Source organism: Podarcis muralis, chromosome 4, assembly GCF_964188315.1.
Source record: "Podarcis muralis chromosome 4, rPodMur119.hap1.1, whole genome shotgun sequence".
In the NCBI taxonomy this organism is placed as follows: domain Eukaryota; kingdom Metazoa; phylum Chordata; class Lepidosauria; order Squamata; family Lacertidae; genus Podarcis; species Podarcis muralis.
Window position 1 is genome coordinate 100,342,842 of NC_135658.1, and position 25,024 is coordinate 100,367,865.

Genomic DNA, 25,024 nt, shown 5'->3' on the forward strand with positions numbered 1-25,024 from the left:
TCAAATCTTTGTCATTTGGGGTGTGTGTGTGTGCGTGTAAGTGATACCCGGCTTCATTTTTTGAGATTGACACCTGTTGAAGAAATGCTGCCAGAATATGAAGGGACAGCAAGCTCTTTTCCTTCCACATCTCCATAGAATAGCATATAAGGCAGGAATGCAGATGTTGCTGGACTTTTACAGATCCATTATCTTTGACCATGCTGATGAGGGTTAGAGTCCACCAACATCTGGAGGGCCACAAGCTCCCCATCCCTGATACAAAGGATTCTGTTCCTCATTCTTCCTTATCCCCCACAGCTCCGTTCCTTGTGATGGCTCTACAAACATTTTGAAGAACATTATGAGGGAAGTGAGGATCTCTTTAATGACATGGTCACTTCCCAGCAACAAAACCCGGAAGCAGAACTCTGAAAAGTGACTCCACAAGAGATACAGATGGCAGAGCCAGCTCCTGAGACCAAGAGGATAGGTAGCATCGACACACCCTTGGGCAAATCACTTGAGAGGTGAGTACTGATATCCTGTGAAGATATGCTTTGCCAAGTACAGTTGTGCCTTCGATCCCAAACGCCTTGGTACTTGGATGTTTTGGCTCCCAAACGCCACAAACCTGGAAGTGAGTGTTCCTGTTTGTGAACGTTCTTTGGAAGCCGAGTATCTGATGGGGCTTCTGTGGCTTCCTATTGGCTGCAGGAGCTTCCTGCAGCCAATCAGAGGCTGTGCTTTGCTTTCCAAATGTTTTGGAAGTCGAACGGACTTCTGGAACGGATACCTAAAGCTCGGGATATTTATGATAGCCGTTGGGCTGGGGTAGTGTAGCGGACTAGTGAAGGGGAGACTTGGTTCTAATCCCTGGTCCACCATGAAGCTCACCAGGTGATTGTGAACAAATGTCAGGGCTGGAATCAGATGCAGGTCCACACGAAGAGTCAGAGTCAGTTGTCAAGTCAACTCTTTATTCAAGGAAATGGCATACAACTTAGCAACACTTCTCAGTAGGTTTTGCCCCCCATAGAGCAGTTGCCAGGACTGAAGCTCCCTGCCTTCTCCTCTTTCTAAGACTCATCCTCTCCCAGATGTTTCCCAAGCAGCCTCAAACTGCTCTGTTCTCTGTTCTGGTCTTCATGGTCTTGGAGACCAGATGGGGAGGAGAGCTTGTTGCAGCTGGAGAGGAAGAATCCTAGGATGCTTCAGCAGTCTCTTGACCCTCCCCCCTCTGCTTCAGCCTCAGAGTCTGAACTGCTCCCTGTCACAGGTTCGCCCTGCTCACGAAACCTTGTTAGCCCTTCAGCATCCAGCCCCTCCTCCTAATCTTCTTCCTCTGACCTCTCCTTGGTGTCCCACCACAAACGCTCTGGCTCTGAGCCTTCCTCCTCTGGGGTTTTCCCTGGGAGTTCCTCAGCTGGTGCCTCCCACCACTCCTCTTCGTCCAGCCAGTCCCGGACAAGAAGTCACTCATACTTAGCATATGTTTCTTCACAGAGTTGTCATGAAGATAAAATGGATGGTGTGGCAGGACATTGGGTGGGGAGCATGAGCACTGCCTTGAGTTCCTTGGAGGAACAATGGGATATATATGGGTGGGGGGGTATTTTAAGGAGTAAAAGAACCAACTTGAAATATGAGTCTCTATTTCAGTATGCTGCCAGCTGCCCACTGTCTTGACTTTATTAAATTTCACAAAACTGGCTTTGGGAGACTCTATAACAGGCTGACATAGGGTGGATTTTTTGATACATGTTTGTGCATTTAGCAGATATAAAATGGAGTTGCAGTTCACAATGGAAAAAAGTTATTTTTAATTATGCATGAGCATGAATATGTATTTAGTGAAACAGACCCTAAGGGTTTTTTGTGGGGCTTTTTTTTTTAAACTCTAGTCAGTCTTGCAAAATTATTCTCATTTAGGGTACAAGTTACATTATAGCAGAAATCATGATTGAAATTCAAATCCTAATACTGTTAAAACACAATGTTAACAATGAAAATGCTTAGAGTGGCATTAAAAGTATCTAAGATAATGAGAATAAATGATGTGAATTAGAGTTAAATTAACAACAGATAATACAATTGCAGATCAAAAGCCAGATTGCTGTGTTATTAATCTTACAGTAGAAAAGCTAGGATGAGGGGCTTTTCTCCTCTTTAAGTTCTCTTTTGAGAAGCATAGCTTTATAGAAGTTCTCACTTTGGGAACATTAGCATACTCATAACAGGAACATTCTAAATATTCATTCGGTGTGTTCATTTCTAATAAATCTAACTGATAACCAGGGGGAAAAATGTGTAACATGTTATGTTTATTCCAGAAGTCCCTGTAATATAGCAAAGTACAATCAGTAGGATAAATTATTGGGTCTCGTAGTTAGTAAAACATGGCATTTTATGGTTCATTCTAGAAAGATACAAATTATGAGTCCTATTACATTGTGGTTCATACAGTATAATTTCGCAAATATATATCGAGCTGTTTATTTGAAAGAAGTGGCGTTGCCTTTTCAGCAAAAGGAGCAGGTGTTTCAGTAATGATGTATTTTGGATGTTATTGGTTCTTCCTTCAGAGCCCTCTTATCATGCAGAGTAATTTGGCAAGGATGTTCAGTCAGGTTTCATTTCAAGAAAAGCTTTAAGCATGGATTTAGCTTGTAACCAGTTCAAGACAGTGCTTAAGCACACTTTGGATTTCATATCTTCCAACAGTTCCCAAATGGAAAAGCGGGGGGCACTCTCCTTGCATACAGTGCTGGATTTAGGGTGGTTCAGGTGGTTTCCCAGCATAGGGGGCCAGATTGAGGGGGGCAAAATTGAAAAGAGCCATCACTGAGAAGATTCATTTGGGGACACCAAACTTTGGCCGTGCTCAAGGTGCAATACTACCAAAGATTACCAAAGTCCGGTGGCACATTGGGACTTGCAGGAAGAGGAGGGCAAGGGGCATCAGCTGCTGCTGCTGAGCTTATCGGCTCTGTTGCTGGCATGGAAGTGCCGCCTTGTAAACACCCGGAGCGGGTGCTTTCTCTGATACCCAAGGCAGGCTGATGGAAGCCTCATGGTTAGGGCCGCTCAGCCAGCCCTGTCTTTTTTCCATATTCCATCGATGTATATGGGGTGCCGGGGTGTGTGTGTAAACTGATGTAGAATAGAAGGTCCCTATTTTCATCTGAGGAATATTGGAAGATTATGCCATAGCTGGAACAGAAAGCAGGTGCTACATGTAGAATTCTCCATCTCTAATCCAACCTAAGCATGTCCAGCTTTTGTTAAAATGCTAAAACCTTAATAACAGCGATTGGTGTCTAAGCAGGGTGGGAGGCTAACAAGGAAGGTTCCTCTTTACCTGCTGATAGATGCTGATAGGCATCTAGCTTTTCCAATGTGGCCTGCACTCATATGAACCTTCCTGGGACCGAGGATTCTGTTTGCTGGCCCACTGTCAAGGTCCATGAGATTGGTGGGCACTAGAGACAGGTGCTTTTCCTTTATCTCTGGGATTCTCTCTCAAAGGAAGTACATACGCCCCCAGTTTGTTAACTTTAATTGGACCTTGGAAACTTGTTTCAATCTGTATTTTACGAGGAGTGCTGTGCTAAGCTCTTAAACTGCAGCCATTTTTAGTTTGGTGATTGGATTGCTTTGTGTGTACTGTAAAAAAATGTGTCCAGAGGAGGGCAATCAGGTTCGGAAGCCACATCCTATGGGGAATGCTTGAAAGAGTCAGGTACGCTTAGCTTGGAGAAGAGAAGATTAAGGGGAGGCATGATTGCCGTCTTCAAATATGATGGCCTTTCGCATAGAAGATAAAATATGTTTCTGAATGCCAGTTGCTGGAAACAGGCCATTGGCTTGATCCAGGAGGCTCTTCTGAGTAGACATTCTCTGTTGCTCCAGCAAGCAGGACTAGAACTAGGAGCACAGGAAGAAGCTGTCTTGTACTGAGTCAGACCCAGCAGTCAATCTAGCTCTGTATTGTCTACATGGATGGGCGGTGGCTATCCAAGCATTTCTTGTAGGACATCTCTCCCAGCCCTACCTGGAGATGCCGTGGGTTGAACCTGGGACCTTCTACATTCAAGACAGATGCTCTACCACTAAGTTGTGGCCCTTCCCCTCTGCAGCTAATGAATGGAAATTGCAGGAAGCAGATTTCATGTAACGTTCATAGAAACTTCATAACAGTAAGAGCTAGCTGACATTGGAACAGATTGTCTTGGAAGGTGATAAGATCTCTCTCACTAGAGGTCTTCTAGCAGAGGCTGGACTGCCATTTGTCAGGTCTTCTCTAGCTGCACCCCACATTACAGATCCTGCACTTAGCGCACTGTGTTGGACTAGAAGACCACTAGATGACTTTCCAGTTCTCAGAGACTACATTTGTAAGTCAAATCTAAAAAAACGAAGATCATGGCCACTGGGCCCATCACCTCCTGGCAAATAGAAGGAGAAGAAATGGAGGCAGTGAGAGATTTTACTTTCTTGGGCTCCATGATCACTGCAGATGGTGACAGCAGCCACGAAATTAAAAGACGCCTGCTTCTTGGGAGAAGGGCAATGACAGGCCTAGACAGCATCTTGAGAAGTAGAGACGTCACCTTGCCAACAAAGGTCCGTATAGTTAAAGCCATGGTTTTCCCAGTAGTGATGTATGGAAGTGAGAGCTGGACCATAAAGAAGGCTGATCGCCGAAGAATTGATGCTTTTGAATTATGGTGCTGGAGGAGACTCTTGAGAGTCCCATGGACTGCAAGAAGATCAAACCTCTCCATTCTTAAGGAAATCAGCCCTGAGTGCTCACTGGAAGGACAGATCGTGAAGCTGAGGCTCCAGTACTTTGGCCACCTCATGAGAAGACTCCCTGGAGAAGACACTGATGCTGGGAAAGATGGAGGGCACAAGGAGAAGGGGGCGACAGAGGACGAGATGGTTGGATAGTGTTTTCGAGGTTACCAGCATGAGTTTGACCAAACTGCGGGTGGTAGTGGAGGACAGAGGTGCCTGGTGTGCTCTGGTCCATGGGGTCATGAAGAGTCGGACACGACTAAACGACTAAACAACAACAACACATTTGTAAGCCTCCTTGGGAGAGCTTTGCCCTGAATGGCAGCATAGAAATTCCTTAAATAAATACATTTTTGTGCAATGCAGTAATCAGTCTACAGGGTAGACATGACCATAGACAGCAAGGTCTGTGTTGGGGAGATATAGTTTTCTACTTGAACATGCATCCAAGACAGCTCTCACTCACTCACTCCAAGTGAGTAACAAATTATAATAATTTTTAAAAGGCAAATATGGCCTCTTAAGTTCCCTCCATCTTCTCCTTTTAACTTACTAGCATCTGTTGTTGTTCTTGTTATTATTTTTACTATGGGGTACATCTTCATGTTTTACCAAGTCTAAATAAAAATGAAGTACAGTATCTTAGGGACGCAGGTGGCGCTGTGGGTAAAAGCCTCAGAGCCTAGGGCTTGCTGATCGAAAGGTCGGCAGTTCGAATCCCCGCGGCGGGGTGCGCTCCCGTTGTTCGGTCCCAGCGCCTGCCAACCTAGCAGTTCGAAAGCACCCCCGGGTGCAAGTAGATAAATAGGGACCGCTTACTGGCGGGAAGGTAAACGGCGTTTCCGTGTGCGGCTCTGGCTCGCCAGATGCAGCTTGTCACGCTGGCCACGTGACCCGGAAGTGTCTCCGGACAGCGCTGGCCCCCGGCCTCTTGAGTGAGATGGGCGCACAACCCTAGAGCAGTGTTTCCCAACTGGTGTTCCGCGGCACACTACTGTGCCGCGAGACGTTGCCTGGTGTGCCGTGGGAGGGAGGCGGGCGAGGCGCACGGCGCCTCGGCGTCGGGCGGCAGCGAGCCCAGGAAGCGGCCCAGCCGGCCGGGGTCGCCCGCCTGCAGCAGCGCCTCGCAGCCGCACGAGACCTGCTCCGCTGAGAAGCGGGCGAGCGCGGAGGATCGGGCGCGGCGGAGGCCAGCCCCGCGCTTGGAGAGGACGCAGCAGCCGTCGCCAAACCCGATCCTCCTCCTCCTGCTCCGCCGCCGTCCTCTGGCTCTCGGCCGGGAGGAGCCTGCGGCGACGGGGCGGGCGCCGAAGTTGGCAGAAGTTGGCGCGCCTCCTCGGCAGCGCCTTCGTCCTCCTCCTCCTGCCTCTGCTCTCCTCCGGCGGCGGGGGCGCGCCGCCCTCCCCGGCCGGGGGGCTCGGCGGGGCCCGCGGGGAAGGAGGCCATGTTCGCGGCGTGCGGGATCGCGGCCCCCCTCGCCCGCCTCCGGCCCGCTCCCCTCCCCCTGCGCGCTGCCCTAGCCGTGCGGGTCTCCTCCCCCTGCGCCACCGTCCCCTTTCCACATCCTAGGAGCCGCGGTCCGCCTACCGCCCCCGGGCCGCGGCGCGGCTCCCAGCCCGGGCTGGCCTTCGCCTCCTGGGACACGCGCCCACCCCCGCGGCCCCCCAAACTTCGGAGCAACTCTCCAGACGCTTCTCCCCCGCCTCGGTCTCCCTCCTTTCCACTTCTCTTCCCCCCTTCCTTCCCTCTTTCTTTCTCTTTCTCTCCCACCCGCCTTTCCTTCTATTAACTTTCCTTTCCCCTCCCTTCGTCCTTCCTACTTTTACTCCTGGGCTCCTCCCCCCTTTGCGCAGCCACAAATCAATCTCTCTCTTTTTTCCCCTCTCTCTCTTCTTTGCTCAGACGCAAAAAAGCGCCGCTTTTTGGAAATCCGGACTGCTGTCCCCGCTGAAACGATACTTTAAAAAAGGAAGAACCCACTGGCTCTTATTTCTGTTTAAAGCAGTAGATCCCGAACTCTTTTGGCCCACTGCCCCCTTGGTTCCACATCCCCCAGTGTCCCCTATGCTTACTCTATAGAAAGCATTACAGGGGTTAACGCGGCTCGCTAAGGAAGATATTAATAGAATTCTGCATTTGGGGGGAGACCCTAACAGTCATCTACCATTACCTTCTATGCTGTTACTATTTTTTTATTTTTTTTTACATAAGTAAAAAGTGACCTTTCCCCATCTGGCATGGTGGTGTGCCTCAAGATTTTTTTCATGACACAAGTGTGCCTTTGCCCAAAAAAGGTTGGGAAACACTGCCCTAGAGTCTGGCAAGACTGGCCCGTACGGGCAGGGGTACCTTTACCTTTTTTACAGTATCTTAACGTATTATGCATGTCTTAATACCGCATTATCTCCAACATGTCTCCATCAAAATTGCATGGTTGAATAATGCCTTTTAATGGTTTAGTACAAGCTAAGTTTATAAATATTCATGTGTAAGCACCCTTATTAATATGTGTTAGATAATGAATATTAATGACTACCTTACTCATGCAAAAGCAAATGAACACTGTATGAGATGAGCATGGGCATTTTCATTAGGACAAAGCAAGGAAGAGCATATCACCCCAGCCTCTTGAAGGTGATACTACTATTGACATTCTTCCAGTCATACTGTAAATAATATTTAATTGTTTTACTGCCAATTATCTCCCCCTGCCCAAAGAAGAAATGTGATCTGTTCAAGATATGAACATCTTTTTGTTTTAAGACTCCCAATAGGCAGGAGTATGATTAAGCCAAATATTTGACAACAATTAAACTAAACCAATGAACATTTGCATTAATTTTATGAACACAGTTTCAGTATCACTATAATTTCGTAATTTTATTAGCATGCAATGCATACCTAACTCACAAGCTTAGTATATAAGAGGAACAAACTGATACTAACCATGTGTACTTAGAAGTAAACCCCACTAATTTAGAGAGATATGCTTCCAAGTTAGTTTACTTAAGACTGTAGCCAGAATTCCTAAAGGGACTCAAAAGTATACATCAAAATAGATCATTAAATAAGCAGTTAATAAATACATTTTAATAATAATAATAATTTGTACACTTAGCTGTACGGCTAGTTCACACATGCTGGTTCACTTGAACGGCAGCAACATATGAACAGCAGCAGTGGTATGATGGAATCATACAGAATTGTAGACCTCAAAGGACATTTAGTCCAATCCCCTGCAATGCAGGAATCACAACTAAAGCATCCATGACAGATGGCCATTGGGATTTGAATGTATATTGCAGATAGGGCCTAATTTACATTCCCCAACCCAATACACAAATAAAAACATAGATAGCCTTTGAAATTCACACTTCTCTGTCCATTCCCCCACTTTAAAATGTATAAAAATATGCACAAAAATGCTTAGAATTTCCATGCTGATCTATGTCTATATCTATACATAGAGCAAACTGTTGAGGAAGAGGAGAAGCAATAATAATAATAATAATAATAATAATAATAATAATAATAATAATAATTTATTTATACCCCGCTACTCTGGGCAGCTCCCAATAGAATGTTAAAAACATGATAAAACATCAAACATTAAAAACTTCTCGAAACCTTCAGATGTTTTCTAAAAGTCAGGTACAGTGGTACCTCGGGTTAAGAACTTAATTCGTTCGGGAGGTCTGTTCTTTACCTGAAACTGTTCTTAACCTGAAGCACCACTTTAGCTAATGGGGCCTCCCGCTGCTGCCGCCACCGCACAATTTCTATTCTCATCCTGAAGTTCTTAACCTGAGGTACTACTTCCGGGTTAGCGGAGTCTGTAACCTGAAGTGTCTGTAACCTGAAGTGTCTGTAACCCGAGGTACCACTGCAGTTGTTTATTTCCTTAACATCTGATGGGAGGGTGTTCCATAGGGCAGGCACCACTACCAAGAAGGTCCTCTGCCTAGTTCCCTGATTCATCCATCATTACCCTGAATCTATTGTTCATTCATTTGTATCCTTTGTCCTCCTCTGAACCTCTGTGAAGACACACACTGAATCATTCCAGGTCTGCTTCCTCTTTCCCTGCCGTGTTTCTTGGGGCACCCACCCACCTATCTCGGCTTTCCCTTCTGCCCCAAACAATGCACCCGGCCCTCATTGCATTCCCTTTCTTCATGGAAGGTGATCAAGGAGTTGTGAGGGAAACTTAAGCCACACTGTGGCAAGAATGTGAACACTGAGCTGGAAGAAACTGGAGTTTAAGTTGTTGCTCCCTGCCCCTGCCATTTTGATTTTCCTACTCACACAGGAGTCAAGTTTACATATAAATACCCTTTTCAGAGATTGCTCACATCAGCAGGATTTTGCATTTTTTGCAATGTATTTGTTGACTTTGTAGTGGTACTTTTGTTTTTTAAAACATGACCTTCAGTCGATTGGCTTTACATTATGGTGAATAAATAATATGGTACTTGTACTGTGATTTCAAGTGTCCAGAGTGGTTAACATATAGTTCTTGTTGGAATAGCTGCCTTGAGTATCCTTTGAGAAAGACATGGCAAGCAGGAATTGATTACAGGAATTGAGCGGTATTGGCCTTAGGCATTGGTCCTACCAGCTAACCGGCTTCAGGCTGCATGCTTGAAGGCCGGTGAGGGTTAACCACCAGTAGGGGGAGTCCTGCTGAGGCACATCAACTAGGACCTCCCCCTGGGGTCACTGCGCGGGGGTGTGCCGTGGGCCCACACCTCCATAGGCTTAGGGCAAGGCCACGCCCCCCGGAATCCTTTACCGGACTACCCTTTGATTCGGGGGAAGGTGATGGCGCTATCTTCCTCCCCTTCATCTGCATAACAATACTACAGTACCCCACCAATGCCTAACCGCCAATACCGTGGAGTTGTGACGGTTTGCTACGAGGTAGGTGAAAACCAAGTGGCTGGTGCCAATCTGCCAATTGGGAAAATTCCTACCAGGCCCCTTGACGGCGGCCAACCGAAGTCCATAGCAATGTCATATAGCCTACCTAACGGGTGGGAGGGGAGGGAAAACTAGGTCGGCTGCGGCACGGGAAAGAGGGAGACCCTCGGCCGCGCCAGACCTAAGTAGGCGAGGCCACGCCCCCGAGCCAGCTGATTGGCTGGCTCTGGGAATGACGCGTCCGAGGATTCCCTGTTATCGTGGGGGCTGAAGCCAGCGCCCGCAAGTGTGGGGAGGGGCATGAAGGCCACAACCCCACCTCCTCCTCATCTCGGAAGTGGCTTTGCGGGAACAAAAAATGACACCAGGGCACTTAAGAGAGGCTATGTCCCAATCAAAAGTGGAAGGAACCTATATAGAGCAAATCTTAACTAGCATGGCTGAGAACTTTTGCTAAATGGGGCTCATTCATGAATAAACTTTATAGGAAGATCTTGGCCATGGCTAAGGTCGTGGCTGAGTACTGTAGTTTTATATCAAGTGCTTATATTAAGAATTTCGGTGTTATTTCTTCTTGCAGCAAATTGCAGGGAAAAAACAATACTTCAGCAACACTTAAAGGGGACCAACTATAGAAACCAGAAGCTCCCCCACATCAACAGCTTTTAGAGCTGGCTGTTGTGTCCTTGGGAGTTCACTGTTGGAGTTCAGTAACAACTAACGATTTGCATGGGTATATAACTACAAAAGAATGTTGCACTCTTTCTGTCTTTCCATCTGTGCCACTGTAGATATGTACTCAAAAGAGATTGATCCAAACTGAATTTGTGGTAGGCGAGATGCTGGCATACGTATGTTGATCTGACTAGAAACTTTCAAGGAAGTTCCCCCCGCTGCTATCCTTTCCCTTCACTCCTCATGGTGTAAACAGTACATAAAGTAGCACTGGCTTTGGGGGGGAAACAAATATAGATTTTGTCCCCTAATCAAATATTTGAGTTTGGTAGGGAATTACAGCATCACTATTGAAGTTAGGACTCGCGTGGCGCTGTGGGTTAAACCACAGAGCCTAGGACTTGCCGATCAGAAGATCGGTGGTTCGAATCCCCGCGACGAGGTGAGCTCCTGGTGCTCGGTCCCTGCTCCTGCCAACCTAGCAGTTTGAAAGCACGTCCAAGTGCAAGTAGATAAATAGGTACTGCTCCGGCGGGAAGGTAAACGGCGTTTCCATATGCTGCTCTGGTTTCACCAGAAGCGGCTTAGTCATGCTGGCCACATGACCCAGAAGCTGTATGCCGGCTCCCTCGGCCAGTAAAGCAAGATGAGTGCCACAATCCCAGAGTCGTCCGCGACTAGACCTAACAGTCAGGGGTCCCATTACCTTTTATTGAAGTCGTTCCTTAGTTTAAAGAAGCATCACCATGAAAGATTTGCAAAGTAAGATGTAGACTTGGGAGTTATGTTGGGGTCCCAACTGTAAAGAATCTAAAACCCTTTCCTGAACTTTTAATTGTCATTTAAAAAGGGTTGCCATATGTCCTCTTTTTCATGGGTAGAGTCATAATAGTGATCCATTGTTGAAAGTAGTAGTCGGCAAAAGTGTCCTCTTTTTTGCTCTTCAAAATATTGTTGTTTAGTCGTTTAGCCGTGTCTGACTCTTCGTGAACCCATGGACCAGAGCACACCAGGCACTCCTGTCTTCCACTGCCTCCCACAGTTTGGTCAAACTCATGCTGGTAGCTTCGAGAACACTGTCTAGCCATCTCGTCTTCTGTCGTCCCCTTCTCCTTGTGCCCTCCATCTTCAGAGTCTTTTCCAGGACGTTTTCTCTTCTTATGAGGTGGCCAAAGTATTGAAGCCTCAGCTTCAGGACCAGGGCCGTCTTTAGCAGATGCAGCGCCGGGTGCAAATATCCACTCAGTGCCCCCAAATTACCATGGATAGTGGGGGGGGCGGAAGCTGCGCACTGCCAGCCATGGCGTGTGTGCATGCAACTCTCCCCCATGCCGCTGTGGGAGAGCAATCCCCGCAGAGGCTTGAGAGGGAAGCTGCGAGCCCGCCAGCCATATAGTTAGTGGGGTGCAGCTTCCAACCTAAGCCTCTGTGGGGATCGTTCTCCTCCCACGGAGGCTTGGGAAGGAAGCTGCATGCCTGCCAGCCATATGTTTGATGGGGCGCAGTTGGCATGCGTGCAGGGAAAGGGGAGGGAGCCAGCAAAGCCGTGCAGGTCCCCCACTCGCTGGGGCGCCCCTGAGAGGCCGGCGCCGTGGCGCAACGAACCACTAAGCCGTATGGGAAAGACGGCTCTGTTCAGGATCTGTCCATCCAGTGAGCACTCAGGGCTGATTTCCTTCAGAATGGATAGGTTTGATCTTCTTGCAGTCCATGGGACTCTCAAGAGTCTCCTCCAGCACCATAATTCAAAAGCATCAATTCTTCAGCGATCAGCCTTCTTTATGGTCCAGCTCTCACTTCCATACATCACTACTGGGAAAACCATAGCTTTAACTTTGTCGGCAAGGTGATGTCTCTGCTATTTAAGATGCTGTCTAGGTTTGTCATCACTTTTCTCCCAAGAAGCAGGTGTCTTTTAATTTCGTGGCTGCTGTCACCATCTGCAGTGATCATGGAGCCCAAGAAAGTAAATTCTCTCACTGCCTCCATTTCTTCCCCTTCTATTTGGCAGGAGGTGATGGGACCAGTGGCCATGATCTTAGCCCTAAATGATACGCCTTTTCCCATGTGAATTCAAAGGAATTCCCAATCTGGCTCAGTTGACTCATTTTCTGTCCCTCTCCTGGCCTTACCTCAGGAACTGTGATAGACTGTTTAATTCATCCCCGGTGAAGCTCACATGCACAGCACAACATGCTGATGTCATTTGCTGAAATGTACACCCATTTCAGGGCACTCACAGAGACTACTTGTGCTCTAAAGGAGAGGACAGGCTGTGCCAATAGTTCCTAGCCCTGATAATTTCTACTGCACCCAAAATGCCAACTCACTTCTATGGACCTATACGGAGGCCAGGAAACTGGGGTCGCAATTTCGCTGAGTTTTACAAGGAGCAGGAGGAGTTCTACATATTTTTGAGAACATGGCCACCACCTAGTTCCCTCAACAGGGCCTTATTCAAAGCATTATCAATAATGGAGCATCATGGGTGACTACTCTGCTTCTAAAAGCAGGAACATGTTGCATTTACAGAGGGGAAATGGCGCTTTTGGATTCAGATAAAGAATACCTTTGCTCTTTAACAAATTAATTCATAGGATGAAGATAGAGAGAATAAAAGCAAGGCCCAAACTGACAATTTTGGCCAGAGAGCTCCCTTTGGGTAACAATGTATAAGGACTCCTGACGGACAAAGTGCGGCCCTAATGTTGGCCAAAGGCTAAGTGGGCTTCCCATTAAGCAGGTGTGCTATGAGGGCTTATATACTCTTCAGTAAAGCACCTGCTATTATTCAGGTTACACAAGCCAAATTTGGTGTTTAGGCAACACACCAGTTTCCCACCAAAGTCAAAACACCATCCGGTATTTGGGTTTCCCATCCATTTCCCACCAATGTAGTTCACTTCTGCTGTTTGGATTTTCCACCAAACAGAGAAAGGCTAACAGAGACTTGGCAGGAAATCAACACAGATAAGCTTCTGCCAATCTCACACATTGACACTTGCAGTAGGGAGTTATCAGCTTGCCTAGGAAGCTATCTAGAAGCTTACAATTCCCAAACACTTGTATCTTGGAGTAACAGGAATGCGAAACTACCAATTTATGGAATAAACAGAATTAACCATTTTAAGGGCCAGGCCCTCAGAATTTCTAGGCACTATCTGGATGTTCGAGAGGCTATTGTGGGCACAGCCCTGTCTCATCAAGATACCAATCATCATCCACAATATGGCGATATACATGTCTGGTGTTTGCATCTGTGGCCAAGCCACATTTTAAAAGGAAGGAGAAAGAGGCAAATACCACTGTTTGTACTGATAAGACCCCATCCCCCAAATATGGAGAAATCCTTCTCCCTTGTGACAATTCCCCAGCTCTTTAACTTTATTTATTTATAAAAAAATAGATATCACAGCAGTTTACAACAATATGAAAACAGAGTCAGACAAAGTTAAAAACAAGTTACCGTAAAAGCAAAAATTAGTTAAAAACAAATACCCACAGGCCATTGTGGGGGGGGGGTGTACTTGGCCTGATGGAATAGAAAAGTTTTCAGCAGGGGTTTAAAAGTTGGCACAGAAGGCGCCCGCTGAATCTCTATCAGCAGGGTGTTCCACACGACTGGGTGACGACACGAAAGGCTGTTTCTGATCTCACCCACAGCAATCTTCCAAGAAGGCCTTCCAAAATGGAACTCTTGCCCTAGGTCTACTGATGAATGGCAACATCAGGAAAGCAATGCAGGGTGAATTCTATTCCACTTCTCACAAAGAAGCAAAACCCTGGCCATTGTTCTGGCCATTGAGTGTGAAGCCATTGGAATGACAGAGAAGGACCTGGCACCTGCATTTAATTTTATTAACACTTAATATAATACAGTGGTATCTCTGGCTATGTACTTAATTTGTTCCGGAGGTCCACTCTTAACCTGAAGCACCACTTTAGCTAATGGGGCCTCCCACTCCCGCTGTGCCACCGCCGCACGGTTTCTGTTCTCATCCTGAAGCAAAGTTCTTAACCCAAGGTACTATTCCTGGGTTAGTGGAGTCTGTAACCTGAGGCGTCTGTAACCTGAAGCGTATGTGACCCGAGGTACCACTGTATTGCCATATATTTGAAGTACCAGAGCCTGTTAGTGAATACTGTGCCCCGATTTTCCCAATGGAAATGCAACCCTGGGTAAATGCCTGGAAGCGGGACATTCCAGGATAAATCAGAAATTGGGATGGCTTCTCTAAATCAGGGCTGTCCCTGGAAAATAGGGACACTTGGAGGGTCTGCACTGCATATCATTTTATTTTATTGCTGTTTAACCTTTAATTTAGGGTTATCAGACATCCCCGGTTCCTGGGGACAGTCCCCGGATTTGCAAATCTGTCCCCGGACAAATTCCGTCCCCGGAATATCCCCAGATTTGCATATCTGTCCCCGGGAAACGTGGCAGCAGCAGCCTCAGCAGCCCGGAGCCAGCCTGGTAGCGTAGTTGGCTCTGACTGGCCTCAGGAGCTGCTCGCTGTCATGGCGCCCGCCATTTTGCCTCACCGGAAGTCCCCATTTGATGTGTCTTGTGCGCATAAGATGTGTCTTGTGCGATCTCCTGCCCCCTTCCCCTTTTGTTTCGACTGATCGGGGGAGGCTTAGGAGTTGTGGGCAGGCGGCCATTGCCCAGGTTTTTTTTAACTCTGCGCATTTATGTTTCACAGGGTGCGAAAAAAGGGCTTTGCACCTTTATACAATATGCATGCATGCTTGGGCCCAGGGTCTTTTGCCTCACCATCCCCACTACTGACTCCCTGTTGCTACTCAGCTTCAAAAAAAAAAAAAAAAAAAGTGTCCCCAGATTCATTGAAAAAAATCTGGTAACCATATCTTAGTCCCTTTTCCATAGAAACCATACTCAGTGTAAAAGGGCATACATTGACTTTCTTGCCTCCTCCTTAGGTCCCCTACCATAAAATTGGTGGTTGAGGTCTGATGCTAGAACTGACTCATTTAAATGGGTATGCCAGTATCTATTGCAGTCAGTACCTCTATTCTGTGTATAGTGGTACCTTGGGTTACATATGCTTCAGGTTACATACGCTTCAGGTTACAGACTCCGCTAACCCAGTAATAGTACCTCGGGTTAAGAACTTTGCTTCAGGATGAGAGCAGAAATTGCTGCTCCGGCGGCGCGGCAGCAGCGGGAGACCCCATTAGCTAAAGTGGTGCTTCAGGTTAAGAACAGTTTCAGGTTAAGAACGGACCTCCGGAACGAATTAATTACTTAACCCGAGGTACCACTGTATTCTGTAATGGCAGGGGAGGTTTGTGGGTTGCTTGTATTATCTTTCAAGGAATTCTCCACAGTCCAAGAAAGGGAAGATTAAGAAAGAAAGAGTAAATTAAAGACCTTTAAAGCGTGGGGGTGGGGAGACACACAAAGATACAACAGAGTCAATATTTTCAAATTACCATCATAATGGAGCTTAAAATAGTTTCAGCAGTATAGTTTGAATGTGTCAATAAAGTATTGGATACAGAAGCACTGGCTGATTAAAATGTATTTAAAGTTTGAAAAGCCTTCGGCAAGGTCTTTTACAAGATGCTGTTCCCAAGTCAAACAAAAAACAAAACCTCATATCTAAGGGTCAGGGGGTAAAGTACTGTCACAGATCAATAACTGGCCCCCAAACCTAGACACAAGAGTAAAAACAAATTGTTAAATTTCAGCTTCAAGGTTGCATAACAAACACAGAGATCAGATAAATGCAGCTCTGCAACTGCACTTAGACTTGCTTTCTTCAGATAAACGGATTGCATAGTTTTGTCCCCAATAATAGAAGAAAGCATGGAACTCTGTGGGATGGTATAACTACAGCTCTCGATTCTTGCATGTAAATTAGAATGGGGGTTCACTTTTTAATTCAAAGCTACCTAACACACTTTCTGAACCAATATACAAACCAAAACCCACCTTTCACTCAAAATTCACACTTCTCCAAATTCTGTACTGCAGTTGTCTAACCCCACCCCACCCCCCAAAAAAACCATACAAAAATGTGCACATTAGAATCATATAATTGTAGAGTTGGAAGGGAACCGGATGATAATCTAGTACAACCCTCTGCAATGCAGGAATTGTTTGGCCCAACATGGGGCTCAAACACATAAGTCTCATGCTCTGCTGAGGGGGGAAAGTGCGCAAAAATGTGAATATTAGAGGAAACAATCTACAAAAATGTAATGTATTGGGGGAAATAACTGGAAAAAATGTGTATATTAGGCAAAGTCAAAGAGGGTTTCAGTGTAGTGCAAGTGGATCAGCTGCAGGGGTGCCACAAAAATGCTGTAGAATGGGTGTGCCAAATTTTAGTGCCACACCGAACACTTGAAATTTGAGAGCCCAAAGTCCACCACTGGCAAAATGGCGTATATTCACAGATTGTGCCTGGAATTGTGTGAGAACATTAATAATTGCTTTTTAAAACAAAACCACAAGCTCATGAGCAAATGAGATGGACTGAAGTTAAGGCTAGAGAAATGAGAAGCTGGGATAAACAAAAAAACTATCAAGCTAACGTAAGTAAAAATGAGACACGTAAAAGGAGTTTGAATTAGGGTCACATTTCTGCAGACAAAATGAAAGCAGAGTGGGAAGCTATTCTTGAATGACTCCCTTGTGTATGCCAAATCCTGTCCACGTCCAGGGGAATGAGAAGGCAAAGCTACAAGGCCTGGATCCCCTTGACCAGTGAGTAGGGAGCTCTTTCTCCACTGCCTCTCTGGGCCCCACAACTCTTGGCAAATGAGATAGGTTAGCCTCAAGAGTGTTCTATATCCAGGATACGTCCTCCAAGCCAACGAAGCTGGCTTCCAGAAAGGCCCCTTAGCTTCAGTGGTCCCATTGGGAGGTCACTTGCTCACTTCTCCCATACTAACTTTTCCTGCAAATTCCTGCTCAAAATGTGACCAGTTAATGCGACACCTGCGCTGAAATCCTTACTGTTTCTGGCCTCCAGTAAAGAGTAGGTGAAATAACCTGTTCAACTCGATCAATCTGTGGACAAACAAACAAAATGCTCCTCATCCTTTAGGTGTCTGGAAATCCTGGATTGAAAACTAGAGTGGGAAGACCAAAAGTGACCAAAGAGAACATGATGTGGGCTTATAAACTCCACGGCCATGCTCCATTAACTATTCCCGCACCTTCCTGCCACAGGAGTGGAATGAAGCTTTTAAGTAGTAATAATAATAATAACAATAATAATTTATTATTTCTACCCTGCCTATCTGGCTGGGTTTCCCCAGCCACTCTGGGTGGCTTTCAACAGAACATTAAAAACAGAATAAAACTTCAACCATTAAAAACTTCCCTAAACAGGGCTGCCTTCAGATGTCTTCAAAAAGTCAGATAGTTGTTTATTTCCTTGACATCTGATGGGAGGGCGTTCCACAGGGTGGGCACCACTACTGAGAAGGCCCTCTGCCTGGTTCCTTGTAACCTCGCTTCTCGCAGTGAGGGAACCGCCAGAAGGCCCTTGGAGCTGAACCTCAGTGTCCGGGCTGAACGATGGGGGCGGAGACGCTCCTTCAGGTATACTGGGCCAAGGCCGTTTAGGGCTCTAAAGGGCAGCACCAACACTTTGAATTGTGCTCAGAAATGTACTGGGAGCCAATGTAAGTCTTTCAGGACTGGCAGCCACACCCAGTCACCAGTCTAGCTGCCGCATTCTGGATTAGTTGCAGTTTCCAGGTCACCTTCAAAAGTAGCCCCATGTAGGGCACGTTGCAGTAGTCCAAGTGCAGCCTTGAAACATCTGTGACTACATTTCTATAATCAAGATAAGTTTAAAATGGAATTTCTGGAGACCCATGGTGTACCAAACAATGTTTCCTCCTGCTGAATATGGATATTCCAAGGAACCCAATTTCATCCCCCTGCCTCAGTTTCCACTGTCTTTCTCCAACCCACTGAACAAGCTCAGTCCCCACTGGGTTGTTTTGAGTGGAGATCCCTCTCACCAGCTATTAGAGTTTTTCCCTTCAGTCAGGAGATGCTGTGTAATTGTGTAGTTCTACATACTTTGGGGCTCCCTCTTGTGAGCCAATGGTCCTATTTTGACTACAAAAAGATCCTCACTCTGACAGTGTGTTCAACGTAAGATGCTCATTGGCTGTCTTTTGGGAATTATCAGTACAGTGGTGCCTCGCAAGACGAAAAGAATCCATTCCGCGATTCTCTTCGTCTAGCGGTTTTTTCGTCTTGCGAAGCAACCCCATTAGCGGCTAAGAGGATTAGCGCTATTAGCGATTTAGCGGCTTAGTGGCTATTAAAGGATTAGCGGCTAAGCTGCTAAAAGGCTATTAGCGGCTTAGCGGCTTTGAAAAAGGGGGGGAAGCGGGGGGGGGGGGAAATGACAAGACTCGCAAGACATTTTCGTCTTGCGAAGCAAGCCCATAGGGAAATTCGTCTTGCGAAGCGCCTCCAAAACGGAAAACCCTTTCGTCTAGCGGGTTTTCCGTCTTGCGAGGCATTCGTCTTGCGGGGCACCACTGTATAGTGGAGTTCCAACCAAGTCTTCCTCAGAAGCTAGCTCCACCAAACAGTGCACAGCATTTAATGTTCTCACCCTAAAGTGGCACACTTTTGCAGGGAAATGTTCAAGGAAACACAAGCATCAATCCATCCTTCAACCCTGCACATATGCAAAAAAACAAAAAAGCTAAAAAAGCAAAACACAAAGCAAAAGAAGAGCAAAAGAGACTTTGCTATGTGCTTGAGAAGAAACAGAGTTGTGGAACACACACTATTAATAATTGAAACTTGTAAATAAATAAAGCAACAAAGAGCTTACTGTCATTGAAATGATTAAGTGCCTTTGGTCTTTTCTAGCTCTGCTCAGCAGCTGCCTGGGAAAAGAAGCATTTCTCAACAAAGCGTTTCCTCCTTTTTGCTGCTGTACCCTCTGCCGTTGTGAAAATGCTGTCGTTAAGATTCTCCTCTATCTTTTGAAACTAGAAAAGGGGGGTATTTCTAGTTTTCTTCTTCTAAAGTTTCAAGCATACACACAGCATAGCTTGTTCGCAATATTATAGACATTTCAAAGATATTACTGCCATTAAATTTGATTTTCTATATTTTTTTAAAACACGAGGTGTTCCATTGTCATTTTTTAAAAAAAATAGTAGTTGTTTTAACATTTCTTTTAAACTCCAGGCTAACACCTGCAAGCTACATCTCCCTAGCCATAGTCAAGCCTCGTCATCCTGGGAAATAGTGACGAGTGGGGTGCCTCAGGGTTCTGTCCTGGGCCTGTTGTTCTTCAATATCTTTACTGAATGAAGGAACTGAGTGGACACTCATCAAATTTGCAGATGACATCAAACTGGAAGTCATAGCTAATGCTGCAGGAGAGAGAATCAGAATTCAAAGTGACCATAACAGATTGGAGAACTGGGTCCAAGCTAACAAGATGAATTTCAATAGAGACAAATAGTTTTGCACTTAGGTAGGAAGAACCAGGGGACGCGGGTGGCACTGTGGGTTAAAGCCTCAGCGCCTAGGACTTCCTGATCGAAAGGTTGGCGGTTCGAATCCCCGCGGCGGGGTGCGCTCCCGTCGCTCGGTCCTAGCGCCTGCCAACCTAGCAGCTTGAAAGCACCTTCGGGTGCAAGTAGATAAATAGGGACCGCTTACCAGCGGGAAGGTAAACGGCGTTCCGTGTGCTGCGCTGGCTCGCCAGATGCAGCTTGTCACGCTGGCCACGTGACCCGGAAGTGTCTGCGGACAGCGCTGGCTCCCGGCCTATAGAGTGAGATGAGCGCACAACCCCAGAGTCTGTCAAGACTGGCCCGTACGGGCAGGGGTACCTTTACCTTTACCTTTAGGAAGAACCAGATGCACATACATAAGATGGGGGACACCTGGCTTCTAGCAGTACATGTGAAAAGGATCTAGGGGTCTTGGTGGACCACAAGCTTAACATGAGTCAACAGTGTGATGCAACAGGTCATTTTGAATTCTGAATATGTAGCTACCCTTCCCAGTTTGGTGTCACCTGCAAATTTGATGAGCATCCCCTCAGTTCCTTCATCCAAGCCGTTTTTGAAGACGTTGAACAACAACGGGCCCAGCAGCACCCCACTTGTCACTTATCCCCAGGATGGTGAGGAACCATTAATGAATACTCTTTGGGTTTGGTCTACCAACCAGCTACAAATCCACCTAACAGTTGCCTCGTTCAACCCACATTTTACCAGCTTCCTTGCAAAAATATCATGGGGGACTTTGTCAAAAGCGTTGCTTAAATCAAGATACACTATGTCCACAGCATTTCTCTGATCCACCAAGTTTGCAATTCCATTAAAAAAAAAAAATACCATATTGGTCTGGCATGTCTTATTTTTGAGAAACGCATGCTGGGTTTTAGTAATCACAGTATCCTTTTCTAAATGCTCACAGACCTACTGTTGAATTATCTGTTCTAGGACCTTTCCTGGTATCAATATCAAGCTCACTGGTTGGTAGTTACCTGGGTCTTCCTTTTTGAAGATGGGGGCAATATTTGCCCACCTCTAGTCTGCAGGGTCCTCATCTGTTCTCTAAGAATTCTCAAAGATCATAGACAAAGGCTCTGAGATTGCTTCCACGAGGTCCTTTAGGACACTAGGATGCAGCTCATCAGGCCCTGGAGATCTGAATTTATTTGAAGTAGCTAGGTGTTCCCTTACTATCTCTTTTTCCTGGGCCACAGCTCCCTCCTTACATTATTTACTCTGTTACCACTAGGTTGGTGAGAGGAAATATGAAAACCATCTTAAAATATCTCAAGGGCTGTCACATGGAAGAGGGAGCAAGCTTGTTTTCCCCTCCTCTGGAGGGTAAGACCCAAACTAGTCGCTTCAAGTTACGAGAGAGGAGATTCCCAACTAAACATCAGGGAAAAGTTTCTGATGGTAAGAGTTGTTGGACGGTGGATCTGACTCCCTCGGGAGGTTGTGGACTCTTCTTCCTTGGAGGTTTTTAAGCAGAGGTTGGGTGGCCACCTGTCATGGATGCTTTAGCTGAGATTCCTGCATTGCGGGGGATTGGACTAGATGACCCTTGGGGTCCTTTCCAACTCCGTTCTATGATACTATGTTTCTAAGACAGAGCTTGTTTTATTTGCATGGGTTTAAGCATTCCTGACTCTGAGCTGGACAGTGACCTTTCTTTTTGTCCCCATCTCCTATAAGTCATTAGCCACTTTTTCCTGTGTTCATCAAACATTCTTTACCTTACATTACCTTATGTCTTCAGGCTGTTGCGGAAAACAGGTTTTTCATATTCAACTGCAATGGCCATGAAACCAAATTCTGGCTTACTAGAAATGTTTCTTGGGAGAAAAGTGTGATTGACAACTGTTCTAATTAGGCTCTACTGTCAGATAAGAGTTAACTTCATTTTATCTGATTGTTTAACAAAAAAAAAAAAAGAGTTTTATGCAAAATATAATCTAACCATCACTTCCTGCTTCACTGATCTTTTGTAGTATTCTGTATGCCACCCTTCATTTGCATGCTGTCTTTTCAGATTGGCAGCTCTTTGGGGCAGGGGCTTAGGGTCACATTAGTATCTGACCCACTGTCTGCCTGCCTGTCTGTAGCGAGAGCAGCACAGCAATGCTGTAATGCAAATCCAGTCATGTGGATCTGAGGCCAGGACTAAGTCTACCTCTGCATTTTTGACTGGCGTTTGTGAGATAAAATCATCCAATAATTCATAAGTTTTAATGTAGAGATTCTGACAGATTTAATATCATCACTTGCTTTTATAGCACTTGTCCTAGGTACTCAAATTGCTTTGCATTCTGTGCATTTTCTCAGTGACCCTTACTACAATATGCTAAATCAAGCCAATATTATTAACCCACGAGGGACACTGAGTTTCAGAGGAAACATCCTGACTAAGGCCAGGCAATAAGTTAATTCCTCATGTCTGAACTAAGGTCTTCCCTGCCTCAGCCACACAGCAAGTGTACCAGATCTGTGGCACTGCCTTAAAACACACACACCACTTTCCCCTCCTCTTCCTACAATAATTTTTTTACAGTTGGATAAGTATTTCAGTTGCCCTTAAATCAATATTGCCTTTAAAAAACAAATCCAACTGAAAAAAAGTTCAAGACTGCAACCTGATTCAGACTAGATATAATTCCCTCCACATCAGAAACCTGCTTCCGAAAGATCACTTGGAATTGGTTACTATTGAAGCCCTCTAATGAATGTCTGTGCTGTTTAGGGGAACTGGCTTCCAGTCAGTTTCTGGACCCCCTTCAAAATTCCAGCATTTATAGGGGTGCCCTATCCCATTTTGCCACCTGAGCCCAAATAGGAATGTGCCAGCCACTGCCCCTTATGCCCTGCCACTGCCCCCCAACACTTCAGCCAGATGGGCGGGGTATAAATAACAAATTATTATTGTTGTTGTTGTTGTTTAGTCGTTTAGTTGTGTCCGACTCTTCGTGACCCCCTGGACCAGAGCACACCAGGCACTTGTGTCTTCCACTGCATCCCGCAGTTTGGTCAAACTCATACTGGTAGCTTCGAGAACACTGTCCAACCACCTCGTCCTCCGTCGTCCCCTTCTCCTTGTGCCCTCCATCTTTCCCAACATCAGGGTCTTTTCCAGGGAGTCTTCTCTTCTCATGAGGTGGCCAAAGTTTTGGAGCCTCAGCTTCACGATCTGTCCTTCCAGTGAGCACTCAGGGCTGATTTCCTTCAGAATGGAGAGGTTTGATCTTCTTGCAGTCCATGGGACTCTCAAGAGTCTCCTTCAGCACCGTAATTCATGTGACATTTCAAACCTTTCAGCCCCATAATTCATGTGACATTTCAAACCTTTCTTACAGAGAAGAGAAGCTGCTATTTACACAAAGCCTCAAAACCCCCCACTATTCCTCTTCTCCCCTCAGCATCTCAACATGTTCTACAGTGTCACATACCGCTGGCAGCGCACCCAAAGGATCCAGTGAGGACCAACGGAAGCATCAACTGACAGCTGTTGTCGTGGGGGAAAAGGGTAAGAAGCGCTACGAGATCTTTCCGACCTCCTGAAGAAGACCAAGGAATATGTGAGTTACTCAAGGGAATCACTGCAGCCATGCAGGGATGTCAAAACCCTTCAGCCTGCCCCTTCCAAGCCCACCCCGCAAAGGGCCCAGTGGACAATCAGGCATCTGAGCGCATAAGTGATCTAGAGCAGTGTTTCCCAACCTTGTGCCTCCAGCTGTTTTTGAACTACAACTCCCATCATCCCTGACTAGCAAGACCAGTGGCAAGGGATGATGGGAATTGTAGTCCAAAAACAGCTGGAGGCACAAGGTTGGGAAACACTGATCTAGAGAACAGAGTTGGGCAATAGTACAGCAGATCCTAGCAGGCTTTGCAGTTGGCATGGATGAGCCGATTGGTGCCGATTGTAAGCCTTGTTTTCGGCAGGAACTGGCTGCCCTCAGGAGTTTGCAATTGGGAAGAGAGCTGTTGCACCCGAGTCCTGCTTGCAGGCTACTCATAGGCATCTGGTTGACGACGGCAAGAACAGAATGGTGGACCAGATAGGCTTATTGCAGTGGTGTCCACACTTTTTTCAAAGAGGGCCAGATTTGATGAAGTGAAGGGCCATGAGGGCCGACCAAAGGGCCAACCTTATTTTTAGGGTTGAAGTTGTTGAGCTTTTTTTATTACCCCAGGAAATAAACTGCCACAGGAGCCGAATTAAACCGACTGGCAGGCCAAATTAGGCCCCCGAAACGCACTTTGCACATGCCTGAACCAACAGGGTTCTTTTAGGCTGCAGTCTATGTTATGTATTAAGATTAAGTTGCAGTTCTCACTCAGGGCCATCTACCCCCACACAACCAACATTGCACTTCCTATTGAGAGTCTCTGCCTCAAGCAGGCAAGCCTGAAGGTGCAATTAAATGTCATGTAAAGTGAAACTGCAAGGCTCCTGCTTAGAAAACACGCCCAGGGAATTCCGAGTCTAACCTGGCAGCCATATTGTCAGTCCAGGTCACAAAGTGTTCATGCCAAACCTGTGTGGCCAGAGTTATTCTTGAGCCTAGAAACACCTGAGCACCCAGGAAATGGTTCAACCTGTAGCTTTAGTTGCTCACTACATGGAGCAGCACACACAAGCCCCATCAAGTGTTTGTAATTTGTATCTGTGGAGAGGACATGGTCACCCAGGCGCCAGCACCCTGCAGGACCAGGGTCCCAACCACAGGGAGGGTTAGAAGTCAAAAAGGAGGGGGCACGTACTTGTCATTTTATTTTTATTTTCCCATAATGGTGACTGGGGAAGGCACACAGTGGGTTTGACTTTGAATCCAGAGGGAGACAGCCCTCCCCCCCCCCCCCCCCAAGTGCTTAGGACAGAAAAAATGAGGTCCAAACAAATTTTGTGGTTGATGTACACCTTTATCCCCTCCATTGGTTTCCCTAAAGACTAAAAGGTTGTGTGTGTGTGTGTGTGTGTGTGTGTTGTGTATTAAGATTAGTTGCAGTTCTCACTCAGAGCCACCAGTATGTAAATGAAGGATTGAAAACTGTCGCTCCTGATTGGTTAGCTAGTTGTGAGTTGCTACTGTTTCAAGTTACTTAGTAATATATAAAGCACCCAGCTAGG

At 46.2% G+C, this 25,024-nt stretch overlaps 1 long non-coding RNA gene across 1 annotated transcript; it reads left to right on the forward strand.

The window, feature by feature from the left end:
- The first annotated feature begins 251 nt into the window (after nucleotides 1-251).
- LOC114596616 (uncharacterized) lies at nucleotides 252-23,408 on the forward strand. The gene is made up of 2 exons (XR_003706576.2): nucleotides 252-509; nucleotides 23,310-23,408. It is a non-coding gene; the product is annotated as an uncharacterized LOC114596616 (long non-coding RNA).
- Nucleotides 23,409-25,024: the final 1,616 nt, after the last annotated feature.